The sequence below is a fragment of the Cynoglossus semilaevis genome, chromosome 17, assembly GCF_000523025.1.
Source record: "Cynoglossus semilaevis isolate Cse_v1.0 chromosome 17, Cse_v1.0, whole genome shotgun sequence".
In the NCBI taxonomy this organism is placed as follows: Eukaryota; Metazoa; Chordata; class Actinopteri; order Pleuronectiformes; family Cynoglossidae; genus Cynoglossus; species Cynoglossus semilaevis.
In genome coordinates this window covers 3,642,800-3,667,355 of record NC_024323.1, presented here as the reverse complement: position 1 = coordinate 3,667,355, position 24,556 = coordinate 3,642,800, and the positions used below count along the sequence as shown (strand labels likewise).

The 24,556-nt window shown below is 39.9% G+C and overlaps 1 protein-coding gene across 1 annotated transcript in view; it reads left to right on the top strand.

Annotated features, from left to right (window-relative positions):
• The first annotated feature begins 14,195 nt into the window (after positions 1-14,195).
• gcgra (glucagon receptor a) overlaps positions 14,196-24,556 on the top strand; it is a 42,559-nt gene continuing 32,198 nt past the window's right edge. Inside the window, exon 1 of the mRNA XM_025064203.1 lies at positions 14,196-14,503. The gene's annotated coding sequence lies outside the window, so the exon portion shown is untranslated. The remainder of the gene's footprint in view (positions 14,504-24,556) is intronic.

Genomic DNA, 24,556 nt, shown 5'->3' with positions numbered 1-24,556 from the left:
ATTACCCAACAACGCAGATATGAGCATGTTATTAAAAACATGCGCTTATTTCAATGTTAGTTCAGTGCTAATTCCTGGGCTTATAATAATCTAACATTTTGCATTTTATAAGCAAGTTTTGAATAAAATAAAAATATTTTTTGTAAACTTTACAGACAGGTAGTAATATTGTTTGTTGCATAAACAACGATCAAATGTTTTTTAAACAAACACATAGAAAAGGTTGGTTTATTTTGGTCTTTATTATTGGGTATTTTAATTAAGTCTGACCATCTATGGAAAAAAAAACTTCTGGAGACAGCGACTCTAAGTACATTGCTCTTGTGTTCCTATTACCTACTAGCCACTGTTAAAATAAATTCAAAATTAAATTTGTGCTGAACTCATTGCTGTACTTTAATTTGTTTACAGTAAATTTGAATTGCTTAGACACAAGAAGGGTGCTCTGTCCATTTCTATAAAATAAATGTTCTTTGTAGGACAAATATGTTTGTATTGGTGGAACTGAAAGAGGAAAGCTGATGGACCTCAGTGGTAACTTGGCAGCTGGTCCACTGGTGGCTTAACCGCTAAGCCACCAGCGGTTCTTACAATTGTAAATCTGAATCCAGAGAAGTCAGTGCCTCACCAGCCATGAACCTTGTCACTGGTTTGAGCTTCAGAGCAGGACCTGTTCTTCTTGCAATAACTGTTATCTGTGTTTATCTGATCCTCACACAATAAGTTTCTATTGACCCTTTCAAGCACTCAAGTTGCATGTGAGCGGAGCTTCTCTGCATTAAAATGTGTGAAAAATAGGCTACAAAGCTCACTGTCTCAGGAACTCTTGGAGGCCTTGATGTTAATGTACACAGAGAAGGAAATTCTCATGTCCATAGACAATGACATTGTCATTAATTAACTTGCAGAAATCAGTGCTTTGCTTAGGAGGATTTTGATGCTGAAAGTAGCCTACTAAATATGCGTGTAGCTATTTAAGTCTTTAGTGTAAACCTAACAATAGAACACCTTTCTGTTGGGAAGGCAAATTGAATTTTAATTTCAAATGACTGCTCCTGTACAAAGATAAATACATTTTATTCTTTATCAGATTTTTTTTTTACATTTAAAATATTTATCTGATTTTAATTTAAAATTAATCATTGTGAAAGTGAAATGTTTTTTGATAATGGAACGGTTGATATTGGAACGTTTGTATTACGGAAATAGGAATACGTTGTACGGTCCTTATTTCCGGTTGCGGATCCGGCGCATGAGACACGAGTGTTTGCCATTTGGGCTTCCAGTGGGCGTTGAAGTAAAAGAAACTGGGCACGGTGGCTACATGTGATTGATTGAAACGGTGGGTTTTTGAAAACGATTGTCGGTTGTATTTTGTTTGAAATGGTAGTAGTTCGATCGAGACCGTTAGTGCAATTTACGAAGGTTTGCTCTTAACAAGTGCCACCAATGACTATAGGATAGTAATTAGTTTGACCTCCATTTGAGCAACAAATATAACCTATCATCATGATTCACTGTGGTGATGCTGTCGTTTTCCTGAAGAGATTTGTGTGATTTTTTTAAAAAAAAAATCTTTTTAAAACAATGAATAATCATTGCAATTTCAAATACAATTATATTTCTTTTATGAATGATAGTGACAAGTGGAGTGAATAAGACGCCTCCTTTAACAGTTGCTCTGTGAGGGTAGATAAGCTGGGGTGCGCTGAGACTTCTCTTTTTTCACACTCATGATAATTGTGTTTGAGTTTCCGCTCGGTCTGACCTGGATGCTCAGTTCCCATCTGACCACGAAGACAAAACGCTCATTGATTCTTTGTCTTCTTGATGTGTAAATCACCACAGTGACAGGCGCACCGGGCCCACAGGATGCTCTGCCCCTGTATAGCGTGTGTGTGTGTGTTCTATGTGTATCTTTACTTTTACCCACTTCTAATGTGTGTTAAAGGATATCTGTTAACATTTCTTGATTGCGTTAGCATATGGGGCTGATTTTTACTTGTGTTTTGCCTCTCATCAGTGATAGTGGGCAAACTAAACTGAAAAAATAAAATAAAATAATAAAATTGTGTCCTTGGATGACACCCACCAACATCAAACCAGAGAGGAAACACAAAGGAACACAGATCACACTCTACGCTGCAGCAGTGAGTCATGTCTTATATAAACACATTGTAAAATCATGCTGTTTTATCATGCTGAAAATCCACTCTATTTTTGTAATTCTTACCAAAATATTTGAAAGACACAAAGTGTGTTTGTGTGTGTGTGTGGTATCAGCATGGACTGGACTTATGTTGAAGGATGAGATGTTTAAAAATACATAGTTGGGTTAGAGGAAGAAATCACATAAAAATAATTTTTAGAAACCAAACTATGGATATGGGATATGGATTTGTATAAAGTGGATGTGTTGTCAGTTGGATCCACAACAACATTTTAAGGATTTCTTTGTGCCCAGAATGAAATCTGCGTCAAATAGAAAACAAATTGCGTCAACAGACTTTTGTCGCCACAAGTCACATAGGCGCAGGGGAGAGAAACCATGTGATTCTACTCTCTGTTTTCAGTCCAAAGGTAGTTTGAAAATTAATGATGAAGTGACTGTATGATGTCTGCTGTGTGTTGTCTAATCTTAACTCACATCACATGTAGACGAGTGTGAATGAATCCTTCCATTCCGTCCTGTCAGGCGGGTGCGATGTGTCGTTCAGAATACCCATGTTTTTCTGGGTCTTTTTTTCTGCAATTTTCTGTAATCGTCTGAGATGAAATTGGCTGCAATAGAAATGTACATGCGTCACTGGAGTCAGGAGTAGGAGGAGAACTGGAACCAGCAGCAGAACCCAAAGTTTACTGTGGAAGAACATACCCGCAGAAGTCGTCATCGCTCAAACATGCCTTTCAAAGAGTGAGAGAAAGACGAGAACCGAAGAGAAAAAAGAACAGTTATCTGACTAGGTAAATGAAATCAGTCATAACGAGTCAAAACGATCAAAACGACTATAGCCTGAAGAGTGATGTCACATGTCACCTGACTTTTCTGAAGTAAAACAGATGTTGAAATTCTGTGCCGGAACTAGAGGAATACGGAAAAAAAAAAAACAAACTTGACAAGACACCATTGAAGGAGACAGTCAGTGAAAGAACAAGGTTGTCAGAGTTCCACTCACTCTCTTGGTGTGAGGTGGCAACAGGAAGCTGGCAACACCAGGCTTTCAGCCTAGGAGGTAATTTCAAATAGATAAACACACACACACACACACAGTGTGTGAACAACCACAGAAAATCCTGCGTCTGGGTTAACGAAGCCTTCTTCTTCACTCCAAATCACAATCTAGACATTCAGAGGTCGATATTGGGAAATAACACACAGTTGTTTCAGTTGGTAAACTACTACCAATGTACACACAGTGTTTGTATTTTCTTTTATTGTGCATTGCATCGGTGTACTTCACTGAGGTTAAGGCATCTACATTGATATCAGTTCACTCTGAAGCAGTCTTTTGCCCCCTGGTTGTGCATGCACCTGGTATTGTTTGTACACAAGAAACCCGTCTGTACTGATATTATTACATACCAGCATTAACAAAGAGTTTTTGTTTGTACTGAGAACACGGGGTGATTCCCACGAAGGGAATTTGAAATAAATACAAATGTATACATTTGGAACACACTCATTGGCCTGTAGCCAGAAGGGGGAGAATGGACAGCCCACCATCTCGTCTCCCATTACTGTAATTATGTCACTAAACAGCCTGTAATCACCATAATTATGGCCCGTGGTGTGAAGGGTTGGCTAATGAACAAACAAACAACTCATCCTGCCATCCCTTCACAAGGGAGGTTATTAGAGGAAATTAAACAATGAGACTGGATGAAATGAGTTTCATTAGATTGCATTTAAGGGTAATGGGACAGAACATGTTGCAGTTTTATGATAAAAGACAGCAATTCAAACTAAAAAGCTGTGGTTCATGATGACACTTCAGCAGTGTAGTGGCACCCTCACGACCACAACATGGAAACAGATATCCTGCTCTGGTACGACTTAGCTTTACTTTGTGTTTAGACTGTTGAAATAAACAATGTATGGGAGAAACAAAACAAAGATCCAACAAAAGTTCCTGTACAATTCCATCTGTTTCGAGCCAAAAACACACAAACAATCCTGACCTTTACATGACACAGCAATCCCTCACATTACTCTGTTGGTTTCTGAAGTAACATATGGATGTTGGCCCTCCATTATAAGGCAGCTATCTCTTTGAACTCCACTGTCAGGACAACGGTCTGCTCTCCATCATCACCAACAGAACCAACTATTATGACATTAAATTAAGTGTGGCGCCCCCCCACCCTCTAAAACTCTCCACCCATGCAGCTGGAACACACAATGTCTCATCTCGAACATCACTAAATATACTCACACCTCTGACCAGGACATTACGTCAACTGTAGCAAACACTGCTGCTGTTACCTCCTCAGTTAAAGCATATTCTTACTTGGAACGTGTAGTTCTGTGTTTTCCTCGCTCAATATGAATCAACTACGGGCACTTGTTTGTCTTGTATTCACCGATAAAGGTACACTTTCTAATACCTGAGAAGTGACATTAACCGATCAGTGTCACTTTACAATAATTAACTAAAGCAGACCAGGGTTGAAAATACTGTATATTTATCCGATTTATAACATGGTTTTTATTTTTTAGAACATTTGTGGAATTTTCATGCATACAGTTGTCTTGTTTTTTACTAAATTAGTCTCTGTCTATGGAAACATGAGTCATGAAACATGACAAATGAGTCAATGCAATGCACCCCTGCTGGTTAGTACTGAATTAGTTAGTACACATTTGTCATCCATTTTAAACATAAACATTTATAAAAGAAGAGCTCAAATGATGACTGTATTAATTCTTACTCTTCAACAAAACCGAGAAAATGTTATTTAGATTACATGAATGTACAATATTAATTAATTGATTTCCCCAGAGGACTGAGTATACAGTATATATTTACACAGTGTAGGTGCAGTGAACTGTGTCACAATAGCCACAACAGTGACCTTAGAAAGTGAAGGAAGCCATGAATTCAGATCTACAAATGAAGGAAGGACGAGGGTGTTTCTCAGCTGCTTAGTACTTGTGTGAATAGGAGATAACACCATTTGTCAAACGTCTATTTTTACACCCAGGGACATGGTCCAACTTTGTGACATGAGCTTGCATGGCTCTATTGTACCTCAGCAGTGCACAGGAATAAACACCTGCCGTTGTTCTCAGAGTAATTATAAACGTACTGAATGTTTGAGCTGCCCTGTCTTTGTGCAGCTCACAGAGTTGGCAACGCAGCGTCCAGAAATGAAAGAAATCCTCTTTGGCCTCTGTGTATTTGATATTTAAAGGGTGATGATAAAGGGTGGATCCTGATGAAATAGAAAATTGAAAACACTTAACAAATAAAAACTCTCTCTGGTTTAAAACATTGAAAAGTGTAAAGTGTACAGGGCATTTAGAAGAACAGTTTAAATGAATAAAGCGTTCAATTATTTTTGTCCTCACTCGTTGGCTCTTCTGTGAAAAGTTTGAATGAACTCTTTACTGGTTCCATAGTGTAGCCGTTAGCACACCTGCTATCACTGTATCCGTTGGATAAATTCACTTTACATATGACGTACAATCAGTGATTCAGAAGAATTCCCGTAACATTTGACACTTTGACCTATTATTACATGGCCAACTTCATTCATTAGCAAAACAGGATACAGATCCTGCTCAGACGTATTGTGTTTCCTTTTATCTCAATCCACAACGTAGCGCACGGTGACGCACAACATGGATTATGCCAGGCACGGATCACTGATAATGTTTTATTGACTGACGCAGACTGTTCTGAGACAGAATGCAAATCACTTTTATTTCCTCAGAATATGACGGAATAAAAAGCACTGACGACTACAATACATTTGACATCTGGTAACACTAATGGAGTCTCAAAACATAGCGACTGTTTATGAAGTTTATAAATGTTTATCTCTATATGTGGTAGTGCCTGTCAAAGCCTTCAACACTGTCAGGGATTGGCTCCAGCAACCCTGATGAATTCTTAGCATGATCAAGCACAGATGATAATTTCATATATATCCTCCCTGTGATAGACACCATTTGTATCAAACGATGCCGTGATATCATCATACTGTATGCACAGTAGAAGACCGAGTGTGTTGAAGAGGCCAGCAAATAAAAGGGAGCCGGTATGATCCTCTGTCATTTAGACAGGTCGTCATGATCCCAGGCTGCTGTCGTGACGGCCCTGCAGATTCATTTAACACCGAGCAGCCAGAGCTGACGCCTGATAAGACGCGCCACCCAATCCTGCACTGGACCCTCTGGGGAGAAGCCAGAGATCTGCAGGCAGCTGGCAGTCGGAGGTATCACGGTGAGAACGAGCTGATGGTCTTTCAACACGACTGTTCATCCATCAGCCTGTCTGTGAACACTGTGCCTCTGATGCTGACGGACATTTGGCTGGAAAACACTCAGACCATGAACAGAAGCATCACAAATTGTTTCGTTGGCGTGTTGTGTTAAGTTGCTTATTTTGGAGTCACCCTGTACTGTATTAGACGTTGTTTAAAAGCGCGCTGCCCGGCAACAGACCCTGCCAATACAACAGGGTTCCTTCAAAGTCAAACAGCTGAATGTTAATCTTCTTTATAGTGAAAATACATTTTCTGGAAGGAGATTGGTATTAGATATGGTATTTAACGTAACTCTAGTGAAACTAAATAAAAGTGTTTTTTAATGATTGTTTAAACAAAAACAAACCATTTTTACCAGATGCTATTTTCTAATGCAACATATATGAACTCTGCGTGAATAGAAGATAATGAATGTTATAATGAGGAAGTGATGCATGAAACACACGTTTGCTCAAAGTGACCAATTAATAATTCATGGTATCATTATAGTTAATGAAGCAGGCCAAAATGTAGACCCCGATGTTTCAAGTCGACTGGCTGGAAAAACAAAGAAACAAAAAAAGAAAGAGAGAGTGAAAAGTTAAGATTACATCCAGGATTAGTTTTTCTGCACAATAGTAAAAAGTATAGTAAAAATTCATTTCAATAATAGTTTTACATATACATATATAAAGTAATATATATAGTAATATTTCCAAAGGTGAGAAAGAAGTAACGTCCAAGGACACAACCACCATGTTTTGTTATAGAAACGCCTCCTTATTTTAAGATTAAATTTTGAAAATGTTTTTTGTCATAGAAAAATCTATTACAAAGCAAATTCTTCTGATTCTTTGGACAAAGCTCCTACTGATGCTTGGTCTCTGAACTGCCTGACAGTGACTGCGTGAATGGAAAACACTGTAGTGAATAATGAGCAAGTGAAGCATCAAACATCCGTAGGGTCGGTGCCTCATGTGACCCACTTCTAACCCAACGTACGATCATTGAAAACCAAAGAGATTGGACTTGTCCGTTCAAAGACAAAACAGAACCGGAGCTTTACATCGAGAGGCCATAATCAGGCTCCAACAATGTAAGAATCCGTGGATGCCACAGCGCACTGATCTCATTGTCTGGAATGGAAAACACCACCCTGCTGAATGACCAGACTCAGAGAGCGTGACCAGAATCTAAACACGCTGGTCTCGCTGGGCCTGCAGGCTGGAGCTGAGTTGACCTCATCACACCGCTAGGTCCTGCGCTCTCACCTCTCTATTCACACTGACAGCCCATGAGTCAGGAGACTACCTCACTTCTGAGGGGTTTCCTACTCAGATGGGACAAAGTCTCATGGTCATAACCATTGGGCAGCAGCAGCTGAAGTTCATTCCTGCAGCTCTGTGATGCAAACTACTGCAAACTCTGAAGTTTACCTTCTCACTGGGTTATAAACACATTTCAAGATAAATAAGTGAAAGTTACACTTTGCTGCTGCGCATGTGTTTAGACGGTTTCCCACAGGAAAAGTGCGGTGGTGAGTTAGTCCGGTATTACAGGCCGACAGATGTTGCCGCCAGATGAAACCACGGAGCCACTCTGTTATTCAGACTGCAGAGGTTTTGTAATTCAGACATGTTCCCAGACCAGAATCAGCGATTATAATTATCTCAGCAAAAAGAAATAAAAATGTTCATGATCACCACAAATACAGCACAACTCTTTGTAAAGACCTATGCCTCCCCTCGTTCTTCACCCAAGAACATAGGTTTGAGTCCTTTATAATTCAATTATAAATTATTATTCAATTGAATCTGTGTTGCATTTGAACTACTCTCTTCATTACAGCTGGCCTTTTGTGATGTGATTTAAGTGCAAAGACGAGGCCGCACAAACGCTCTATTGATCAAACAAGAGAGGTCCAGGTGAAGCCAGAGAAAATGAGCTTTTAAAGAAAGGAGAGGAACTGCAGGCTTGTTCCACACCTGGAAACATCCTGAGACATGAGAAGAACCAGAGCCGCTGGAACATTTGTCTTCAAATCCTGAGCCATCACAGACCGGGAGGAATCCAAAACATAGACGTTAAAGAGGGGATGGAGTAAGAGGAGAAAACAGAGTTCTGCTGTACTGAAGCTGGTGTTTTTAAAAGGGTGGTAAGACATAGGAAATTTTAAAAAATTGAGGAAAGAATCGACTAATTCAACTCCAATGTTTGGCTAATGCGTCATTAAATAAAGTGCTTTTATTGATATTTTCATGTGCAGGTCACTGGAGTCTCTCTCCACCACAGCGTCTACTGTTTTGCAAAGCTGAAGCAAATAAATCACACCTGTTGAATGTAAAGGTAGAACTTTGAAAATAGGTTTAGCAAAAATATCACTTAAGTCAGGAATGTATTACTTACAGATGCAATGTAGCGAAAATATTTAAAAGGTTTTTATTATTGCATACACAGAATGAAAAGTTAGGCCAAATTCACAGAGTTTCTTCAAAAAAATGTATTTGGTATTTGGCTAAAAGTTAACTTACAGCACGGTTGCTTTTAGCTAGCTTTGAGAAACCTCAACTTTTTGTGTTTAAATACTTTTAGGTATGAGGTAAAACAAAACATGAAACTTGATTAAGTAATAAATGGGGAAAAAACAATTGAATAATAGCAGTTAACAACATGAGCATTAATTTAACTCAAAGTGAACCAGAGACCTAAAGTGTGACCAGGAGGTGGAGAGCACCAGTTGAAATAAAGTTCAAATTCTTTTTCTGACATACAAATATAATGAGATTCAAACACGTAACCATCTGTCACGCAGTACAGACGACACTCAGCAGCAAACCCTTCGCTCCATGAAGCTACTCATTATTTATAGAAAACACAAAGTCACACATGCACACAATTTCCCTGTTGTTTTGATAATAGTTTATGGCTTTTTTTCTATTTCCAGCCACTCACCCTTGAATATGTGAACAGACATAATGTGTTTTCCACTTTCGTGGCCTGCGGGCTTACACGGGAATATGTCTCATTGTTGTTGTTGCGATGCTATGTTGCGAGACAGTTTTCCTGTTATAGCTTATGGACAGCCTGTGGGTAACTACACAAAAATGGTGGAATATGGTGAAAATGGTGGAATGATAAAATAGTGACTGGGCATTAAGATGTTGTTGTGGTGAGTCAAAGGGCCTAAGAATGTTCCAGAATGCAAATTCAGACGCTGATTTATATTTAGACTTTTACACACACGCACACACACATTCATTGTTTTCACCTGATTTAGAATCATTTTAGTGAAGAGGCAGTCATGTGTGCCCGCTGGACACCATCACATTGGATTTATTAACACCGTGGTGTTAGAAAATGTGAGGCACTCGCACAACTATGTATGTCAGGTCTTCTCCCCACTCCTCAAGAGTCTGGGAGCCACAGAAGACCCCGGCATCACTGGAGTAAAAATGTGAGGGCGGGACCTTGGTGATTCTTTCCACATGTTGCAGGACTTTATGACTGCTCTTATCAGCAAGGTGAGTAAAGAAGCATCACATGGCTACAGGACGTGGAGGTCAAAAGGCATTATTACAGGCTGAAAAAGATTTAATGGAAAAGATTTAAAGGTCAGAGCTTTTCTTCTCAAAGAACTCAACGGATTTGCCATTCATCTGAATCATCATCCATTTGAACCCAGTCCTACAGCACATCTGTGCGCCTCGGCGTTTATCGTGTACGTTGACGGAACCGTACTTTACTGTAGGACTACATGCTATGTGATGCTGCAATGCCTGGTTTAAGGTTGTATGCTGATAAAGCTGAAAGGTAACTCAGAGTAAGTATTTCAAAACAAACTCAAAGTAAAGATTTAAAGGACTTTCATTGTCATCCTCTTCTACATACAAAAAGAACTAAATCAGTAACCAAGGTCTCTGTAGGCTGATCTGTAGAGGCTGATACAACAAGCAAGGTTATTAAAAAAACAACAACACAAACAGGAAAGAATGACTTTGCTTTGTTCACCAAACACAGCTAAAAAACGACAGAGAGCAAGAGATTAAAAAGACAAAATCTAACCGTTTACACTACACTAATTCTCGGCGGTACACACTGTACATGTACACTGAACATGACAAAACATGAATTGAAAAAAAAAATGATTTAAAGAGATAAAAAGCCAAAGAACAACCAAATATTAGTCATGGAGATCTTTAAAAAAATTCAAATAATAATATTATTTTTTACACCAACATTTATGTCATTATCAATATCTTCACAGAACTAGAGAAACCAAAGGGTCAGATTTCAACCCACGTTACCTCTGCTCACCCCTCCTGTTACCCACCTAACGTAGAACTACCCCGGCCTCGTCTGATCCAGAAATTATGCAATTGTTTTTCATTTGCATTGTGAAGTTTCACTCAAACAAACACAAACTTTGACTCCTCCACCTGTTTGGGCAAAACATGAAAGCATCCGATGTTGGTCTATGGAACAGTTGCGTCACTGCCAAAAGTACTATGAGAGTACTATGTAAACCAAACATTGCTGCAGGTTGGGTCACATGTTCAGGTCATGCTAATAATCACCTCCTCACCCCCCACGTGCTACACACAGTTCCCTGTAGAAGTGAAAATAAACACTAACACAAGGACAGCGGCTCCACAGAATAAAGTGGGACATAAAGTGTGAGGACAATGCTAATGCTACAAACACTAAGTCACACAGGACATATATAAGTAATGGCTAAGAGCTGGGTCTTATCTTTATGGCATCTGTCCAGCCAGTCATTGCTTCAGTCCTGAATTAGACAAGCAGACAGTCTCTGAACTCTATTTATGGTCAAAGTCTGTAAAAAAAAGTTTGTTTTGCAAGTAAAAACAAACAACTGCTGCGTCCAAGCTTCTCCACCTACTTCTTGGAGGTTTATTCTCTAGATCTGCGCTTTAATTCACTCCAAGGCCAGGTGATTGGTTCACTGGCTGAGTGTGGTGTGAATTTCCACAGAGCGAGTGTTAATGGAAAACTCCAGTTGGAAGGAGGCGATCTTCACATTAATTCTGGAGAAGCTGGTGGTGTTTGATGCATTCTCAGGAGCCTGTGCAGTGTAATCTGTTGTGACCTCATCCGTCTGTGGCACTGTCCACATCCTTCACCTGATAGTGTCGTCTGTCCTCACAGCTTCAGTCACAAATGGAAGAAACAATTATGGAAGTTGATTTTTTTTTAACCAACTCAGGAAATTGCTACTGGCAGCCTGAGAGGCAGCCACTTTCAACAGCTTGAAATGTGTTTTATTCCTGCTAACTCTATGGATGGTTAGCAAGTAAGCTAGCAGCAAATGCCAAATCAACAAAACAACATTGTCACAGTGTGTATTTCATACGCTTTAATTTTAAACCGTGTTCCAAGTCTGTTGCCCATTACATTATACGTTTGGAGCTGTGCTATGCTAATGCTGCTATTTTACCTTAGCACTGCTATCTAAGCCTAGCAGCACTAGCTACGTTTTGCTATTTTAAAAAAAAAAAATGACAGAGCATTCTCATGACAGACTGTGACATATATATGTATGTATATATATATATGTATATATATATATATATATGACAGAGTGTGACATATATATGTATATATATATATATATATATATATATATATATATATATATATATATATATGCATATATATATATGCGTATATTTCTTTTCTGTCATGAATCTTAGACATTGACTGCCATTCCAAAATGTTCCTGCTCCCAGCCTTCTGAAGGTCAAAGACAAAACTTAACAGTAGGAACTGGACACAGTTTATTTGGCCAATAAAGTATTTATAAAATGGGAGTGAAGTCTGGAGACCTTTACCTAAGGCTCACTGAGCCCACACTCTTACACACTTACACACACACACACACACACACAGTCTCACACTGTATTGAAATCATTCATTTCGCTCTCAACACTCTGAGATGAATTCCATTACGTTCTGACACAGCCAGCTAAACTGATTTCCTCCTGTTACTTTGGCAAACTATTCTGCATTGATGTCTATCTGGCCGCTGACTCATCCTTAATATTTACTCAGCAGATCTGACAGAGAGCGTCCAATGTCTTATTACACCGTTTGCATGAAAGTCAGTGTTTGTGTTGCGGGTAATTCTACAGTTCAAACTAGTAGTACATCAACAATAAATTGTTTGCTAACACTGGCTGTTTAGTGACAGGCAAAAATGTGTGCGGGTGTTTATATATGTGTGTGTATATATATTACTTTATTACAACGTCCAGTAGTGGCGCTTTGGCCCAGAGGCAATGTCTCTGTCATTGGTGTGGAACCCCAGGGTTCACCTCCTGGGCAAGTTCGAATCCCGGTTAGGACGGTTGGTACCTTCCAGTGGACTCACCACCCGCAGGAAGGTTTGGTACAGTGCAATGTGATTTGGGTGGCGACTGCTGCCCCCGCGACCCGGGAACGGATAAGCGGATGAAAATGGATGGATGGATGGACAAAGTCCAGTGGGACACAATGTCCTGAGACAAAAGCAAATCCTAATTTATTCATATGTTTTGAGGCAGAATGGTATTTCACTGTATATACTTTGACTTGAAGTAAATGCTTCCTTCTCTTTCTCTCCCCGTCCAGCTCTTTGACCTGTGCAGTTTTATAAAAATTCATTTTTCTACAAAGAGGCAAAGTTTCTCTTCAGATGAGACACGAAGGCAACTGAAAATTGAATAATTAGAGTAAACAAAACCCAGCATGAGCAGGAAATGTCTTGCTGCTGGACTGGAGAAAACTGGTATTAATAGGATTATTCAGTAAACCACAAACCACCACAGACTGTAGCTTAGAAATGTATCAAGCCCACCGTGGCCATCAGCGAAGCCACAGAAGAAAGTTAAACTGCTCTGATCTCCTCCATTACTGAGGCCACTTCATTTATGATGTGTGTAAATATTTTCCATAACAGTTTATGCTATCAGTTACTTATTTTTTGTCTCTCTCAAATTGATCATATATTAATCATATATATATAGACACGTGTTTATATATATATACTGTATACTATATACTGTCCCAGCATATTACATATAGTTGCATATAATTTGCATATAATATATTTTAAAGAAAAATCACTAAAGAAAACAACAATACTATTTACTATTAGCATGTACTATTGCAAGTATAATGAAACAATTTAACTTTTAAATATAATAGTTGCCTACTGCATATAATTATTACATTCTTTGACTAATTTATCTGAACTAGTGCTTAACAAGACTGCAAAGGGACAGACAAGGGTGATGCTGCCCCCTCTGGTTACGATATGTAATGAGCTTTGACGCTACATACAACAACTTAAGAATGAAAAACCAAATACCAACATTTACACATATACAATAGTGACTCCACCAAATAATCCTGTCAGCCAGTCCAGTAGAAGTGAAGAGTGTGCTGGAGATCCCTGCATACTCTACCTTTAAGAACAGGTGACATTTATTTAGACCTAAATCGGATCGACACATCATCAACTGATCCAAGGTCAGTCTTTATGACAGTAAAGGTGAAGTAGCCTCGCACACTGTCTTCTCGTCCTGTTTTTTTATTTTTTTCAGACCACTTCCCCCCCGTCCCGTGACGTCACACGGGTAAAGGAGCGCATCAGCCGCGGAGCGGCTCATTCAGTCTCTGCTGCGTCACACGGGTAAAGGAGCGCATCAGCTCATTCAGTCTCTGCTACTGAAACAGAGGCACGGCTTAAAACAACACGTATCTCCATTATTTAATGAATGAATTCTAATAATTATTTAGCTATTTTTAAAAAAAACAAAACTAAACAAAACAGTTGATACCAGTGAACTTGTCACTGCCTGATCAGACCAGAGCAGAGGACTGGACTGGTTCTTAAAGTTGGATTTTTTTCCCTCAGCGCAGCAGCTTAATGTGAGGAAATACATTATTCTGTTTCTTTTTCTTACACCAGATGTTGCGCGGAAGATGCGCTGAAGTGCAGAGTGGAGAACATCAGCGGAATCTTCTGCTCTCCACGGTAATGTGCTTTATTTTTATTTTTATTTTAAACATTCTCATTCCTCCTTCTTTACGTAATCAGTAGAACACAATAAGTGCCTCATAACATTTCTGCACAGCTGCTCACATGAAAAGTGAGATCCTCAGTGTGTTCTCTGCCTGTTGATTCCTGTGTGTTTGTGTCAATGTGTCCACAGTTGGTGCTGCTACTGTTCTTGTGCCCGTGTACCTTATCGCTCCTGTTCAAATGCCGTGTTATCACAGTGAGGCAGCCTGGATCTGTGATCTGCTGCTGCACTGTTGGACACAAGTGTGCAAATAACAGGCTGTTCAGATAGAAGTCAGAGGGTTTTTTTTTTCTCTTCTCTTTTTGTCACTAAATATCTGAGTCATTAAATTTCATGAGGTGAACACGAGCCTCAGAGCTGTCGATGCTCCGCTCTCTATTTCATTCTATTTATTTCTAAAGTTCTGGCACCAAAGCAGTGTTGTCTTCACAGTTTTATCTTCTCATTGTTATGATCCACTGGGTTTTGCTCTTTTCTCTGAAGAAATAAATAATTCAATTTATTGCTCAGTGTTTGGACTCGGTAACGTTTTAGTTGGTCGTTTTGTTGGTGAAAAGAAATCACAAGAGATTATTTCAGGGGCATTCTGAACTTTTTTGGTTTATTCAATAGATGTATCTGTAAACTGGGTGTTTACTTTTAGGCTTTATACTGGCAATTTCTGAAAATAATTTTTTGCCCTCACTAAAAACAGCCAGGTTAGTACAAGAACATTTGGTTTACTTTGTTGTTTGTTTCGTTTCGTAAGACTGTGTATTTATCAGCTTAGTTCCCCAAATTTTACACCAGCCTCTGGCACACAGTGTGTTGTCATAGTTTGGAATATTACAGGCTGATCAGTTTGAACTGCTGCACATTTGCATTATTGAATTTTGCCGCCTGCTAAAAATAAATTTCATTTACTTATCTTGGGTAAGTTTTCCTAAACAAACAAACTGAATAAGTCAGTAGTCACATACAGTATGTCACATATAACAAATATATACTTGATAATCTTAGACTATTTTGTAGCAAAGTTCTAGTGAGTTCTTCAGTTTTATTTAGGTTTCTCCATATTTTGACAAAGGTGTGGAGATGAGATCTGGTCTGCAGATCCACCACATCTGGCCTGTCACTACTTTAGACGTTCATAATAATTTTATCCTGAAGGAGTTTCTTTTAAATGTTATTTTAAATACTTTTTTGAAGCTTTTATGAATGAGCACATATGCACCTGCCTGTATACGTACTAAAAAACATTTATTGTTTTTGTATTGAACACTGATGTGGGCGTCCAATGAAATGACAGTGACATTCAGTTCATTTGAGTTTGAAACTCAAGTATTAAATATTTGATATAACATTTTCATTCTTCCCCATGTCTTAAAAGAAATAACTTCTTATCTTGTTTTTATTTAAATGTGTCTAATATTTAACTATGTACTTGATCTATTTTGGCTAGCTTTCGCACTACAGCATGATTTGGTTATTTTTAGCATTTCATGGATGAACGTCTTGGTTAGCAGCATTCATGTGACCCTGTATCTACACTGGAAAGGCTGGAAAGACGAGCGTGCGTGAAATAAAGAGCCATATGTTTCAAACGCATCGTTCCAACGCGTTTCCTTAATCTTACGGATGCTCACCATAAATATCTCAAAATGCAACCCACTCAGTTGTAGTCTTAAGTATCATACTGTAGTAGCAGCAGATGGCGTTCAGGTAGTTTTTCATCATCACCTATGAGCACGATGAGAAACGATGGAAGAACCTTGGCAGAGCTTAAAAACAGAATTAACTCAGGGTGAACAAACTCATCCTCTGCCCCCTGTGTATTCAGTGAGTTATTATTTCGTGCTGCGGTGTCGCCACACTAGTCTTACTGCAACACATTACACAATTTAAATTAGTTTTTAAAAACATGTGACCCAGAGAGAGAGAGAGAGAGAGAGAGAGAGAGTGTCATTTACATGCTTCTTCAAACAAAGTCATTCCTATTGACTCATTTCTAATCAGGTACCAGACCTCTGACCACCAATTACATATGGATTTAATTGTAAGGGCAGCAGATTGTTGGGGAGTGACTCAATCCTAATTAGGTCCACTTGGGCTGCATCACACACGTGAGATTACAAAATGTAGGTCTTCAGTCCCCTGTGCATTAAACATTACAGCCAATACATGTGCTTAGTGTTTGGCCAACACTTACACGTAACCAAACAAACACATTCGTCATTAGCGTGGAGCATCTGCTGCGGTGATATAGGAGATGGCCGCTCGCTGCCTACGGTACAAGTGCGCTGCATTGCTAAGCGATGTGGGGCTTTTTTTTTTGTTACGTGCAGTCATTTGCAAACATTAGCCGCCAGGACAGGTGTCTTAATGCATACAAAATACACATTAGCGCAGCCTGCGAGGTGCGTAAGCTAATCGTCAGCTCTCCAAGGGCCGCTACAATTAGCAGGGTGAACAGTTCTGGGTTGGGTTGGTGCCACAATGTGTGTGGATGGAAATACTGAATGAAAACAGGGCATTATGGTTTGCATTTGTGAGCAGTGCTGTGTATATAACAGCATTTATCCCCGTACGGAGGCTGCACACTGACAAAGCTCTGCAGCTGAAGGGCTGCAATCAGGTCCCGTGAGGCAAAAACAGAAAGCTGTGAGTGCTTTCAGTCTCCTCTTCACTCCTGTTAGTGTGTATGAGACTGTACAGGGTCCACAGCAGGACCCAGCTCTTCTACTGTAACAGGGATTTCACAGTGTTTTTTGTCCTCATCAGTGCTGATGAGGACACTTTGATATTTTCTCTTCTCTTTCCTGCCGCTCTCAGAGATGATCTTGATTTGATCTCGAACATTCAGTGGCTCATGTCTATCAGCATCAGCACTACACACATTGCTACACACACATACAGTGTACGCTGGTGTGTTGTAGTTTTGCTTTTTTTTTTGCTTAAAAAAAATGTTGGTTCTAAATTACACGAATAAAAACATGACACAACACGTGATTCTCACACCTGCTGGATGACAGTCATGGAACTGAAGGATCAGCCCCAATAAAATCCTTAGAATAAACAGCAGTAAGTGGAGGGTGAAGCTCGGGAAATGAGTGACGCACGGTTTTCTGCTGATCTGATGTCAATGGCATTGAAAATATTGTAACAATATAAAATAATAATGTTAATTAAAGTGTTCTTCACACAAGGTCACTAATCACATTCACTCTCTCACTTCCCTCCATCTTTAGAGTTTAACTGACGTCCTCTCAACATGTCCAGTCCTCAGTATTAACTGCACTGCCACAGCAGTAGAGCTGAGGGATAACTCAGTGAGACCATCACTTCCTCACCCAGCCAGTCTAGTTTAAAGAGTGTCTGTGCTTATAACAAATTGACGTGTTTATTTATAAGAATACTGAAATACTGTGAGGCACTTAGGTTCATGTTTTACAGTGCAGAAAAACAGCACACAGGTATTTTTATTCTTGTGTAATATTTTGTCACTCTAGTTATTTATTGATAATACTTTATTTGCTCATGATTTTCCAAAGAGACACACTTGCTTTAAACCTTCCTGTTGTTTTGATGTACTCGACTGTAGCAGACTCACAGTATATCACCGTGCTGTCAGCAGAACTCTTAAAGGACATTTCTTCTCCTGCCGGGTCCTGTAAACCTGGAGGAGAGCGATCCTGCCTGTGCAGATATTACCTCTGTGGCTTCTTCATAAACATTTGACAACATGAAGAAACTTGATGTAGATTAGTCGTGGGAAAGGATGCCAACATTGTTGGTTGGCGTCACAGTCGAAGGCTGCTGTTGGATACGTTTCTGGTTTCTTATTCTTACTCTTTTTCTCAGCTTTCTTTCAACGAGGTACTCTTGAAAATTGCTTTTCAAAGCCACAAACCTTACAAACCTCCTAAACCGAAGACAAACAAAAACTGCGCGGACACACACACCTTTCAGTGGAAATACTAACACACCGTCATCTTGAGGTGCGAGTGTAAACACACCAAACAGCCACAAAGGACTCATGTGGGATCTAAAGACCAAGGCTGTCACGAACTACTGTTTTTATTTTGGATCAGTTGTCCTGTCATTTGTTTTCACTTTTTGATGCGTTGAAACAGGTATGACAAATTCACGGCCTGTGACTAGATGTGAATATTAACTCAAGTTTGCCCTTGAGGTGATTTTTAAATTTTTAAATCATTAAATGCTTTAGTTGGTCATTTAATAATGTAAAAACGGCTTTTTTTGTATTGAACATCCTTCACTGACGTGGGCCTCCAGTGGGATGACAGTGGCAGCAGAGACCCCTCAGGTCATTTGAGAACATGACTAATTGGTTGGTTAATTTTTCAGTTTTGAATTTTTTTTTAAAAGCTAAAAGTTAAATATTTAATTTTCAACAATTTTTTTGTTTGTTATCAAAAGATCTACGTTGTAGCCTCGGAACCCCAGACCACTGAACATTAGCTGAACATTAGCTGAACATGTGGTTCACGTCAGCTTCAGTGCAAATCACCTTTATAAGTGTAACTGGTTGGAGTTTAGTATTAATATTATATTGTGAACGAAGCAGGTCGTCTACGTGTTGGTCTGCACACAATCACTCACATGGAAGTGCGATCTAGTTACGTGAAATCCATGCAGACACACATCCCTGTGCCAGTTGTGAAGTGCCGTACTTAAAGCTGTCCACTTGGTATTGCATTGCTCCATGTTTAAACAGGGACATCGTGCCTGAGGAAAAATTTTACACTGGAACAACTGCACACAAAGAGGGTAAGACGTCATTAGAACGGCTGGCTAGCTGCGTTGAAAACGCCACACAAACACTCAGTTTGAACTTGCCATATTAAGCAAAGAGCAACTGGCAGATTGCAGGACATGGGCCCAGACGGATGTCTAGTTCATCCTGAGAGTCAGTCAGTCGTGGCAAAGTGCACGACATAAGAGCAGGGCTGCAGGACAGAGGTTAAAGGAAGGTGAACAAAAGCTAAATGCGGATGGCTCCTATGTCTTTGTCGTCGGTGGTGTCCTGACGATGAACCATCAGGGGAAAAGACGTAAGCTTTGCTCACTTTGGGGGATTTTAGGTTGTTAAAAACGAAAGAAAAGAGATAAAAAAAGAGACAAAAGAGCCGCAGATAGAAACAATCCAAAGTGCAGAGAGGCAGGTCGGAAACAGGCGCTGACAAACTGGCTGAGTAATGAGGACACCCTGAGCTGTAGGTGGTGTGAATGCAAAGTGTAGATGTCAAGACCCATCAGATGACCGTCGCTGTCCGTGTTGGTCTCTGTAGGCACCGGTGAGCGTGAACCCTAATGATGGATCCAGGGAGAATAAGAATAGCTTCAGCTACAAAGAGCCGTCACTCTGGATTGTAACAGAGCAGAGATGAGAGTGTTGATTCCACCACAGGGCTCCACTCACACCGACTCACATTCAACACAAACGCACTCCAGTACACAACAGGACTAAAGTTCTTCTGTGGGCAAACAATCTGTCAAAGTCAAGAGGAGAAAGTCGTCGCCTCTGGAAGATTTTATGAGCATTGATGAAGCTCAGTACGTACATATAGTAAATACGTGTCTGTGATAGAAGGAAGGATGATCACATTCCAGCATATTTTTCCAGTGAGTACAGGTGATAGTAATGTGAACTACATCTGTAACACGTGCGTTGACTCAGACTGTGATGTGATAAACACATGAACATGGAGTCATGGTGTCACTATAAGATACGGAGGCTGTTTTGTTGTGTGTGCAGCTCCTTGTTTCTGTAGCAGAGGAAGCGATGTGATTCAGTTACAGGTGTTCAGTTCCTACGGGTGTCGTTTTAAGGCATGTTTATGTTGGAGATGATGTGAAGTGAGTCACAGACCTGGGTCCTGGAGGTAAAACACCTGAGCTTCACGTTGGACCTGCATGCTGGTGTTTACCCTTAGTTATTTCATAGGAAATTCTCCTACTGGCTTTGTGTGTGTGTTTCTGAAAATTTTGCATTTTAGTTGATAAAAATGATATACATATTACATTTAAAAACAATTAATTCTTTTTGGACGGACATCTGCCACAAATTAAATAAAATAGTAATAATAATTTCATAATTCAACTTAGTAAATGAGATTAAAAATTTATAACTTTTTATTTTTTATTTAATTGTAACTCATGTGCCACAACATTTAGTTTAAATTAGGGTTATTAAGCTATTTCATGAAATAAAAAACAAAACAAGGAAAAACCCCAGCAAAAACACAAAAACGGAAAGCCACAAAATGTCAAGCCACAAAACAAAAAATCATCCATCCATCTATCTATCCATTTATTCTTATAGACATATAAAATATATAAAATTAGAAGTCAAAAAAGTAGCAGAACAAAGTTTCGATCACTAAAAAAAGAATCACTACAGCAGATCATTCACTGACTTCCTGATGCAGCGACACACACTTCATCTCCTCATCTCTCTGTTCTCTGCTACTCCTGCTTCACACACACACACACACACACACACACTGAGGTGGAAGGATTAGAACCGATCCCTTCCTGTTGGCAACATTAAACATCTACAGCTGATCGAATGAGCATCGACTCCCCCGATGCTTTGGGTCACAGCTCCATGTCCAACTTTCAGGCATGTGCTGGCGTTAAACCAATAAGTTTGGAGTTGATTAAATCTTCTTAAGTACAGCCAACAGTGTCCAGTCACAGAGAGACTGTCAGCTCATTCTAACGACCTCTTTAGCCTCCCTGAAACGAGCTCTTCACCGCGGCAGGACAATTCAATTGCTCGGCTTTTTTTGTCCTCTTCAGGGCGATTGACGCAGCAGCTATAAAAGCAGCACGTGCGCAGTAACGACATTTGAGCTCGTTAAAGGTTTCGGACTAAAAACATGACTTTTTTTTCTTGTAATTTGTCTTTGTGAGGCCCACAGGCAGCAACAGGCAGAGTCACTCCTCTGTATTTTTTCTTTTTTTTAAATAACTAAACTTTGACATTTTTGATCCCTGAACGAACATAAAGAATTATGACACTTTCTCAGAAATAAAAAATTAAAATCACATTCCGATCAGTGACTAGGAAACAGTAGCAAACCAAAAAAAAAAAAGTTGGTGGTTCACATCCATTTTAAGTTACACAATGTGATTTATATTGAGATTAGATTTTTTTTTAAGTTTAATGATATAGGCATTAAGCAGTGAATGGGTTATTATTACAATAACAATTAACATTTGCAAAAACATAGTGTTCAACGCATGGTATTAAAAACATTTTTGTGTATTAAACAAGATAAAATTTATAATTTTAAATTGAGGGAACAAGTACATTAATTTCACTCATTAAAAACACTAATACTTTGATTAATTGCATTTCAATATTTGAGCTGATTGACATAGTTTTAAGGTTTTTCCACATTCCTTTTTCCAGTCTTCATCAATGGAAATAATGGCGTCACCACATTGAGAGTGAGTCACAGCAGTTTCAGTGGCCAGGCCAACAAGTGGCAGGTCGAGCTGAGCTCTGTGTTTCTTCTCTTCATGCAGATCCAGCAGCAGAGCCCATTATACTCGTGTTCACACTTTCACGCGTTCCTTGAAACAGTTTCCCTCCTGGTGTGGAGACCCCGTCCAGCAGCTGTTGCTTTTTCTTCTGGGCTTTCCGCTCGATACAGAACCAGGATCAGATGTGAAGTGTAGCACATTCCATCACTCACTGTGGTCTGGGCCGATGCCAGCATCTTACCTTCCTGCCCCTGAACAAATCCAGACATTGTTTTGATGTTGCCTGCTCTGCAGCGGGAAAACAGTGAGATTAATCACTGTGACACGGCAGGGGGCTTCGTGTCTCCATGGGGAAGGGTGTGTGTGTGTGTGTGTGTGTGTGTGTGTGTGTGTGTGTGGTGGTGTGTGGGTGAGGTGGCAAGCTAAATTGTCTCCGTAGTGTGGGTTGAAAGGGATTAAAGCTGTCGTTGACAAAAGCGTCTTTCTTTTTTTCTCCTTTGTATTTGTAAATATGCACGAGTGAGAGCGTCTCGCCAAGGCCAGAAAACGTTGCTTCGTTCTCTCATTTTTCACTTTCGCACACATTTCACATTGGAAAACTATTTTAAAATGAGACCCAGCCAGAGATGCAGAGACCAAACACGTCATTTCATTCTCAGGAGTACAGCTATTTCTGCCTCACACCGTTCCCTCTGTGGCAGCAGCCAAACAACCAAACCGTTCAATTATATCCTTCCTGCTCTCACACAGTTATTTCATCAAAATCCTGCAGGGACTCATTTGATGATTCGAGCTTTTCACTGTGCATGATGTTAATGACAGAACGCTGGAGATGATGTCGTTCCTGTTGATATCACTGATGGAGACACACCGTGTCCACTTGGCTCACTCTAACTGTTCCTCCTATTGTGCTTCTTCAGAAAATTCTTTTTCCTTCATTTTAGGAGATGTCAAAAGCAGGATTTTTCCATATTTGAGTGACTGTTATTACAGAAGCAGAACAACAGCTCAGGCGGTTTTGTGTCATTAGTCTGCAGGAGGAACAGAAGTGATGGATAAAGTGACACTTCTCGGCTTCTATGAGGAAATTGTGTTTTGGTGTCGGTGACATTATTGTGTAATGGGATGTTTGATATGAATATAATGAGCCTCGTTGTAAACGAATGGCAAAACTGTCAGCTGTGGTTTCATACCAAGACAGAGCTAATGCCAGTAGACTGTGAAGAAACCGGTGGTTCCCAAAATGGGGGGCAGGCCCCAGAGGGCTCTGCAGAAAAGGAAATGATTTTGAATCAGGACAATTGTCTCAGTCAGCTCATCAGCTGTAGACCGACCCATACTATCGTTAGACTGTGGTCTACACAAGCCGTGTGTCTGACCAAAGCCTCCGCAGACACTAGATGGTATTTTAAGTTCAGAAAAAGTTTGGCAACTACTGGACAAATCAACCCCTGTATTGAGTGGCAACAATGAACTAAGTTGTAAAAGACAAAATAAGAAAACCAATCGTACACATTTCTTTTCAAATCCAGCTCCGTAGATTGAGAACTGTTTTGACCCTGCGGTTACTTTTGGCTGGAAACCTTTAAATAAAGATGCTTGAGAGTGGAGCAGAGCGGGGGAGACAGCAGAGGGCGAGTCAGCAGATTTTGAGCCTAATATGAAGTGAGTTTTAATCATGAAATGGACATCAGACTACATTACCACTGTCCAAACTCATCAGACACAGACCAAAACAGACCAAAACAGAACAGAACATCCCAATAACTGTGTTTTTTTTCCTGAACCAATAGATTTAGAAAATCACAGAGGCACCAACAGGCAGAGCGTCCTCAGCCACAGGTGGTCAATACTGGTCAGGCTGTGGGCTAGTTATGGACATTTGAAAAGTGGGAAACCTGCTAACAACTCAGTGAGTGGAGGAGTTAATCTGTCCTCCTCACTGCGCTCAGAGACATTTCCACACATGTTGGGAAAAAAAAATTTCAAAGCTCCTGAATCAATACTGGCAGTGGAGGATTTGAAAGGATAAAACGAACACAACAAGGATTTGCTTTTTTCTAAACTGCGTTGTAAAACCCTGGAGGGGGGAACACTATCGAGCCTCCCTCTGTTTGTTCAGATCCGCACTGGCCCGGCACTAAAAATACCCCCTCCTCCCTTGTAACGTGTGTGGGTCGAGGGTCAAGTGTTGCTCCTACTGCTCCCTAATGCAGCCTATTATCACAGCACAGAGCGCAAACAACGGTTGGTTGATCTCAGCAGCGGCTGGACTGTAAACTCTCTGTCATCCAGGCCTGTGGTCTCACATGCTGTCCACTTCAAATAACTTCTCCAGCCACAAACAAACCAACAACCCGTGAACTCTGGTCAGGCGCTGCAGACAGAAACAGTTTGCTGTTTTTATGGGTTGCTTGGATGTGAGCTTGCCTGTCACGTTAAAAAAAACAAAACAATCATGATGATACCAAATGAATCCTAATGGTAAAATGGCCGTTTTTACTGGAAAA